The 8,626-nt window shown below is 35.3% G+C and overlaps 2 long non-coding RNA genes across 8 annotated transcripts; one reads left to right on the top strand and one right to left on the bottom strand.

Moving 5' to 3' along the window:
- The first annotated feature begins 694 nt into the window (after positions 1 to 694).
- On the top strand, positions 695 to 3,864 carry LOC110709966. 5 transcript variants are annotated; one of them, XR_002509075.1, is made up of 4 exons: positions 695 to 2,383; positions 2,514 to 2,964; positions 3,038 to 3,108; positions 3,215 to 3,864. It is a non-coding gene; the product is annotated as an uncharacterized LOC110709966 (long non-coding RNA). The 5 variants fall into 5 exon arrangements; XR_002509071.1 differs by having other exon boundaries at positions 695 to 2,165; positions 2,246 to 2,383; positions 2,514 to 3,864; XR_002509076.1 differs by having other exon boundaries at positions 2,514 to 2,820; positions 2,916 to 3,864.
- A 498-nt stretch (positions 3,865 to 4,362) lies between these two features.
- LOC110709965 lies at positions 4,363 to 8,402 on the bottom strand. 3 transcript variants are annotated; one of them, XR_002509070.1, is made up of 5 exons: positions 8,072 to 8,402; positions 7,517 to 7,794; positions 7,097 to 7,165; positions 5,309 to 5,357; positions 4,363 to 5,212 (listed from the first exon to the last, which is right to left on the bottom strand). It is a non-coding gene; the product is annotated as an uncharacterized LOC110709965 (long non-coding RNA). The 3 variants fall into 3 exon arrangements; XR_002509068.1 differs by lacking the exon at positions 4,363 to 5,212 and having other exon boundaries at positions 5,221 to 5,357; XR_002509069.1 differs by lacking the exon at positions 4,363 to 5,212 and having other exon boundaries at positions 5,221 to 5,357; positions 7,517 to 7,778.
- Positions 8,403 to 8,626: the final 224 nt, after the last annotated feature.

The following is an 8,626-nucleotide window of genomic DNA, read 5'->3' as shown; positions in this document are numbered from 1 at the left end:
ACTCGAAATCTTACAAAATGCTCATAATACAAATGTCAAACTACCTGAATTTTAACCCATTCAAGCCTTTTACCATCATAATTTCTCCGAAAATCAAATAGCTCACTACTAATTCGGCAAAACTAATTTCCAACAACAACCAAGATCAAACACAAGAAAAATGCCATACAAAAGCCACAAAATTACCCCTTTAAGCACAGCTACTAACCAACCCAAACTAAACAAGATGACCAAACTGTTTTAATTCTTATCCTAACCTCACTATTGTCGATGATAATTTAATGAGCCATCCAAGAAAAACACGAATTCTTCGAGTCACATTGGCCAATCAGTCTTACATTCCCAAAAAGCAAAACACAACAGAATTTATCAAACCAACTGTTATTCCAATGAAACATTCTTTTGTTTCAATATCAACATGTCTGATAAATCCTCCCTTTGCAAAATCTTAAAATGAACAAGGGTTTGCACTTTAACAACATTTAAGAACATTTTTTCAATCAAAACCCCAGCAAAATTGTTGTTGACATTGATTTCAGATAAAATACATGTTAATATGCCATATAAACTTTGCGCGTTTATATGGGGTCAAAATGGTCATTTCCGCCGTTTTAGTAAGGGTATGGTTGTAAGTTTAGAATAAATACACCACAGTTAAACTAACGTCGTCAACCAAGCTTTTACGACCGTTCACAACATTTAGATTGACCCCGTTTTGGTGGGTGTTGACATTCGTTGAGATTAATTGCAATCCAGGGGTTGATGGGGGGAATTCTCGGAGGTTTTCATCAATTCAACTGTAGCTGGTGGCGCTTTGTGTCTGCAATCATCCAGTAGGGGGCGAACATATGGTTTTGGGTCAGGAATCATCGAGGGCGAACATTGTTGGTGGCATATTAAAAAGGTATGTTTCGTATTATTGCAGACAATTTATTTGCGGTATATGTATGAAACTGGTTTAATGTGGGGTGGAATGTCGCGTCGGAAGAGTTTGATTGTGGTTAGCAAGCCGATTTATTAGTTTTCCTGTTATTAGGGTTTATTTGATTGCCGCACATATTAGAAGAGAAAAGTCTAGTTAATATGGCATATGAGGGTGCATTGGTAATTTCTATCTTTTTAGGAAGGGCAAAATTGTAAACATGTGAGAGGACCGTTAACTTCCAAAATGCCAGCGTTTAAATAGGGGTTGTAATAGTACAATGACAGTGTGTTCTTCATCGTCCTTCGTTGTCCAGTTTCAATGGAATTTGAAGCTCACAAACATGTTCAGTGGAGGAGGAAGACAAATCCTACCATTTGGGGTTAACCATACCCTTTCTTTCTCCAAATATGTTAGGGTTTTTCGTTTATTTTCGCCGCCGAAACGGTGAACGATGTTGAAAAAGATGGTGGGGTGTGAGTAAAACACGACAAAGAAGATGGTGGGGTGCGAGAGGAAGAAGATGGTGTTTCTACAACGAGGTTCAATTGAGTTTGTGAATACGGAATAACAGGCAGATCGAAAAATTAAAAAGAATCGTAACTTTTGTTGATAACCAACATAAGAGGTGGGTTGGGGAATGGGATTTGGTGGTCTTTTGAAAATTGGATCTGTGTTGAATCTGCCAAGGCAGTTGTCATATTGGCTTATGACTCGTATAGATCCCTTAAATTGTACGCTTACCTATAGAGACAGTGGACATTTTAGGTTATCTCAAAATCAGGTTCACTGGGTACTTGGGATTCCAAATGGGGGTATTCCTGTTCCCACTTACAAAACTTTGGGTGGTGATATGATGAAGAAGCTAAATGGGTTAATGGTGAGTTATGGTAAATCCTGGAATACAAAGTCCATTAGAACTGGTAGAGAGTACGTATTTGAGGGTATTCCGGTGACTGGTGACCTAATAGCTCGGGTGGAGGGAAAATGGGATGACGATCATGAGGAAGAGTTCAAGACTTTGTTTTTATTGTTGTCTCTACAAATGTTGTTATGTCCTACTTAGTCCTCCAGATTGGCTGCGGATGTAGTACCATCATTAACTTGTGTTGTAAAACCCGCTGAATATGATTGGTGTAGCCTTGTTCTGAAGAAGCTCATGGACAGTGTTGCAATGTTTGCCCTGCGGTTTTACTCATCAGGCTTTGCTAGTGGTTGTGGTGGATGTCTCATATTTTTGGTGGTATGTGATTTAATTTAAATTTTCTCCTCAATTGTTATGAAGTGTAGCCAAGTAAGACTGTAGTTGGTTTTGTGTTATAGATTATATATTTAGATCGACTCGATAGACATCCTGTATAGTGGGGATATTTTCCGAGGTTGGAGGTCTGGAACATGGAAGAGATACGTATGGCTATTAGAGAAGAGCGTATTCCGGGGGGAGACTTCGGTCAACTTGGGGTAAGTACATATGATATGGATACTGTACCTTCCTTGTTTTACATGGTTAATTTTATTGTTGTTGTGTGATGTTGTTTTACATGGTTAAATTTATTGTACCTTCATTGTTGTTGATGTTGTGATCTTGTAGATGTTGGATGTGGCTTATGGTGAAACACATCCTACCGAAGCAAGGGATACAAATGGGCCAGAGGGGTCACAACAGGTTCATAGAACTGGGCAGTGTGAGTGTTTGTTATAGGAGTAAGGATGCACGAAGAAGGACCCCCAAAAATAAGAGAAAATGTATGAAGACAACAACTATGAGTAAAAGCAAAGGCTGAGTTAAGTTCTCAGGACCACGGTTATACTTGGGAGAAGTCCAATTCACCCCCACATAGTATGTCTTGTTTGAAAAATGGAGATGTATTATCTTATAGAGTTGAGTTGTTGAAGAGGTATCGGAGATGTAGTTTGGTATTCTTGTATATGTAATGTATGAAGTTAGGTATATTTGGTTATTATTTCTGCAATTAATAATTGGTTTACATAGGTGGATATCGGCTGAAGCTCTTTACAAGCTACAATCAATAACCTATGGGGTAAGTATGCCAGTGTGATTGTTATTGTGGCCTTTTCAAACAAAAATTCTTACCTTTTGTCTGTACGCACAAGGTTTTTAGAATGATGCACGGTTTGGGTTTGCCGTATTGTGGAGGTCCATCTGTATCTTGTTCAATGCTCTGGTTAGTTTATTAGTTTTCCATGTTAGTGTTTTTGTTTTCCATATTAATGTCATTGATGGTATTCTTGTTATTTTCTCTTTTCTTTTCCATAACAATAAACATACAGGGTGATGTTGTATTTTTTGCTGGTGGCAATGGTGCCGGTTTTATTGCTAGAGCTTCCATTAATCGGTTTCTACGTAGTCAATGTTGTTCTTACATGGCCATTGTTTCTGAGGTTCAACCATCTTCTGTCCTCGAGTCTCCTATAATGTCGAATGTTTGTGTTGTGGCCAAATATGGACGTCTATCAGAACTGTGTTTCATTCACGCAGATTCAAGCATGCCAAACTATAAGGTCATAAAGCGTGTAAGTGGTTACATAAAGTTATTTTTAATACAACAATGGATCTGGATGCCTTTAGTATGACTAGTTGTGGACCCACGCGCGTTGCGCGCGGTTCCCCAAGTTATCGGTATTAACTTTTGATGGTTGTTTTTATTGTTTTTTGTATGTTCATCATATATTTATGGACATTTTCTCCTTGAGTAACCATTACTCCGTATATTCTAATTTCTCATGAAATAACTGGTTTATATTAACAAAGACTTTGAGAATAAAAAATTGGTATGTAATTATTTTATCTACAAAAAATTTTAAGATAAATAATTTCTCATTCCCGGGCCTTTTTTCTCGGTCCCTATATCTTCCTACTGATCACTCTTTCTTTTTCAACTCTTCTCTAACTTGGCTCCTTCTCTCTCGACATACCCTTTTCTCTCTCCACATTAGAAAAAACATGATCAAATGAGATCTTGTTAAATTTTAACATATTAAGTTTTTATAAATTTCTACTAAAGTAAATGATGTAAAATGTTCATTGACAAATGCGAAAACTCAAACGTTGTCCATCTATAGTGAGCCTCATTCACCCAAATCTCTAGCCATTTTAAATTTGATCAGATTGAATTGATTATAACAACCTAAGTACATGGTAGTGGTCTAGAGAGAGTAAATGCTAGAATTAATTAATCCTAAGCTAAACAATAATTTTAGCACAAGCCAAATATGTAGTGTGAGAATTTGTAAAAATTAATAATATAATTCCACCAAGAACATAAAATTTACAATTATTGTTATTTCTACCATTTATAATCTTCTTTATAACTTCATCAACACATTGGCCACTAAATTCACTGGCTGAAAGTTGGAGATCAAGAGGTTTCTGCATAGTCAGACTCATAATGCATATTGAAGTTTTAATATTGCATGTATTCAGCCTGAAAAAACATTAGTTTCATTGTCATATACTTGCAAGAAACAAGAGAAATTTGAGTATGACATTGGTACATGTTCAACTATAATACTACAACAAGATGACATCACATTTGTATAGTCCATAAGAAACATCTCATCCCAATCAACAATTCCTCAACAACAGAAACAAAAGTAGCAAAAGCATAAAAGATAAAAGTGTCAGTGCCATTAACGTGAATGGATATTGAAGTACTTCGCATAAGATAGCTTCAAACTCACCATGAACATCTTAAATTATTGTTGAAGCCTTCTTCATGCATACTGTAATTATGTAAACGTTCTTGTTTCAATTCTTCCATCATAGCTATTTTACTTTGTAAAATTCATGACGAATTATGGAAAATAATTCAAAAGTTGAGTAAATTCTCATATTTGCACAAAAACATAGGACACAAAGGACATCCAGATTTTGCGACAAATAACCTTGAATCGCCAAATAATACAGAAAATCATATACGTAGTATAAAAGCACAGGATATATGTTACATCACATAGGATACTCACCAGTAAAATTGATAGTCTTCCACATTTATAAAGTTGTAGCTGCATAAAGCAAAATACCATTTGTTCCACCACATGATGCTCGTTCCATGAACACAAGACTTATTGTAAGTCCAAAAGCATGCTTCATTTGGAACATGTCCAAGAAGCTACCTTGTGAGACATGATCAATAGTTTTAGCAGAGTCCTGCGAGATATTTAATGCTTACATCTTATATGCACTATATGCAATTAAATCAAGTAGTTTAAGTTCTCTGATACTCTTTTGAATAATGTGTATTACTTTTATTTGAGCTGCTTCATGAACTATATCAAATTCCGTTCAAAAAAAAAAAAAAAAATCAAATTTCTTTCTCCCAAGTCTTCATAAAGTAGACTCCCAACCTTTTACATGACCTTTACCTGCATTGAGTGTTTCTACTATCTTCACCATCTATTCAGAAGTCCCATTCTATAACAAAAGCAAAAAAGTACAGATAAAAATATCAATATCAAAATTGGGAAAAAAAAATCAATTATCATAATATAACTGGTTACAATATGAACCATTTAAAACTCTAATCATAATAATTTTGTCAACTTATCCAAATGATGCATATTAAAAAGATAATTATAACATCAATATATATATCTTAACACCAAAGGAAAAAAACACAAACCAACCTCGGAAATTTTTAGAAAAGCCGAAATCCTCAAAGAGTCAGCAACAGCTTTAACAGTTTCTTTAGAAACATGTATCATATCAGCTTTACCCTATACCTAAATGACCTCTCATACCCAGATAATGCAGATCATTTCTGTAGTCTAGAGACCCCTAACCCACCCTCTATTGCTTTTGTCCCGTTTAATAACAGTTATAAGCTTATCCAGGGTTTGATCTGGATACACAAGTAAATCTGGCCCTTTCGCATGGCCTTACATTTTGGATTGATGTATCATGAACTTCCCCAAATTCCCACTCAGTTCCAACTTCCAAAGATTTTTATATAACTAACCTTAAGAATGAACCTGAGCACTATCTCTGAAGAACCTTTTTGCACAAATACACACTAACACAGTGGTCTCATATGGCTAACAAGGTGTATGATAAAGTAGATTAGCATCTATAAGATATTAACATCACAAATTTCTTGCAGGGTACCTTATAATAATTGATTAAGCTAATTTACGCAGAAATGTATATAAGAACACACATTTTTAATATTCTAATCATCTAAATTACAATTCACATCTGTTCCAATTGAGCAATCAATGTAAGTAAAGATCATAATCGTCATAGTGTTCTTTACACCAAGCTCGTTTTTCCAAGTAAAAGTCCTATAACAAAAACCAATCAGCATGAAAGAGCAAAATAAAGCTCCAAGAACTCATTACCTAAACCACCTAGATCAGTGAAGAAACAACAAATGAATTAAATCAAAGAGAGTGGTCATATAGGGTAAACCGACCCTCTTAAAGCTAACACCTTCCCCAGAAAAAAAAAATATGAAAAGGTCTTTAAAACTGGGCAAGCTTAACGATCTTAATCAAATAAATAAATAAGGCCCTAACTTTAGAATGCTGAGAAATCAAATCTCTATTGTTTAAATAATCCTCATCATTTTGGCAAATTATCAATTAGTCATTATCCAAATAGTCATTAATCAAAATTGGCCACATTTTAACTTTATAACTAATGTGTAAATAAATGGAAGGGAAGACAAAATAAATAAGAGAAGCCCAAGCATTCATTTTAGCACCCCAGCCAACTCAACACAACAACACCACATAGGCATGAAATGAGCAATAACAACCCGCTGCGATAGAACCGGGGTAGCAGACCGCAGTAAATTCCAGAAGGCATAACTCCTAGCACATAACTCCAAATCGAGAAATTCTTGAGCCTAGATTGAATAACTTTTTCAAGATCTAAAACATTGATGAAGAGACTATGAGCTACAACTTCAGGTCGATGATTTTTGGATGAACAGAACAGCAGTAACAGTACAGCACCGGAACAACAGCGGCAACAAACAACAGCTACCCTCTATAGTCACTCACAACAACAATATCTAAGTTGACAACATAAATTTTGGCAGCAAACACCATATGCATATAAGCAAATTAAAAAGAGAAACAAAAATCAAACAAACCCCAATTAATAAATAATCTGAAATAAACCAAATTGTATAAAGTTGAGAAATTGCTCACCTTTATCACACAATCAGCTTCTTTATCCTCAATACAGTCAATAGATTAGCTTCTCACACTTCACAAACCCTATAAATCATGAAAAATCAACAAATCAACACACCCAGATTCAACTCTCTCAAACCCAGAAAAATCTGTTCAATTTTAAACTACAATTCAATCCAAAAAAAAATTTAAAAATGGGCACCTCAAAAATCAAACAAACCCCACTTAATAAATCAACTTAAATAAAACAAATTGGATCAGATCAAGCAACTGGGCTATCAAATTAATAAGTTCAGCATTGAATATACACCCAAGTATCAAAATTTAAGGAAAATCAAAGGGTTTCAGAACATGAAATCAAAGGGTTTCAGAACATGAAATCAACATTAATTAAAAAATACTTAGTTCAATAAATCAAAAGAGGGAGAATTATACCAATCAAAAGAGAAGCGCTAGCTTAAGGAAGATAATAAAATTTATGGCGACGCAAAACATGACCAAGTACATAAGCAAGAAGCAGCATCATAATTTGAAGCAGAATTGCAACTCCTGTTGCTTGCTGCTCTTTCGCCAGACTTCCACACGCATCAGCCGCGCAAAACATGACCAAGTACATAAGCAAGAAGCAGCATCATAATTTGAAGCAGAATTGCAAATCCTGTTGCTTGCTGCTCTTTCGCCAGACTTCCACACGCATCTGCCGGAAATATCAGCTGGTCGGCCATTTAATTAGGTAATCAATTTTACACTAATTTCCATAACCCACAAAATGATGATTTTATTGACGGGGTTTTGTGATTCTTTGAAATTTTGATGCAAAGAATTGGGGAATATTGATAAACAATTAGGTTTTTAGAGTAAGATAGCGGCATGAAACTCATAATCCCATTATTCCCATCATATCACCCCCACCCACCACCACCAAGGCGGAAAATAGATATTTTTGGTACTTTAGTAGCAATAAACCCTAAGATCAGAAAACATCTTTACCTCAGTAGCGGTGTCGACGAAAAAATAGATAGACATATCAGAAACCACTTCAAAGGAGAACTCAGAGGAACGCTTCAATGGAGGAGGCTAACTGAGAGTATGCTTCAAAGGAAAAGGGGGAAAGCAGCCTTGTGTTCTCAAACGACAAAATAAGAGGATCAGAGGAAAATCAGGAAAACAAAAAAAAAAATTTAAGGGCACAAAGGGAAATGCCCTGTTCCTAAGCAATAGTAACCCGAGTACTGTTCCTAAGCAACAGTAACTGAATTGCTCATATTTATAGAAAGGGTTAAAGATTTGTAATGAGTCTCAATCCTATTTTGCAGGTTGAAAACGTGGAAGCACTGTACCATGAAATTGAGGTATTATTCGGAAATGGGTTAACGTTCCCTTACAACACGAGGAATGTTGTTATTAACAATGATATCAAATGCATCAAATGATTTAGAGACAATCAACTGAAATGAGGAATATGATGTTTGTTTCACAGAATAAATAAAATTTTCCAATTATGTACTCTTAGAATTAGACTGTTGGGTTATTTATAACATAATT

This window comes from Chenopodium quinoa, unplaced genomic scaffold (assembly GCF_001683475.1).
Source record: "Chenopodium quinoa cultivar QQ74 unplaced genomic scaffold, ASM168347v1, whole genome shotgun sequence".
Classification (NCBI taxonomy): Eukaryota; Viridiplantae; Streptophyta; class Magnoliopsida; order Caryophyllales; family Amaranthaceae; genus Chenopodium; species Chenopodium quinoa.
This window is presented reverse-complemented; position numbering and strand designations above follow the sequence as displayed.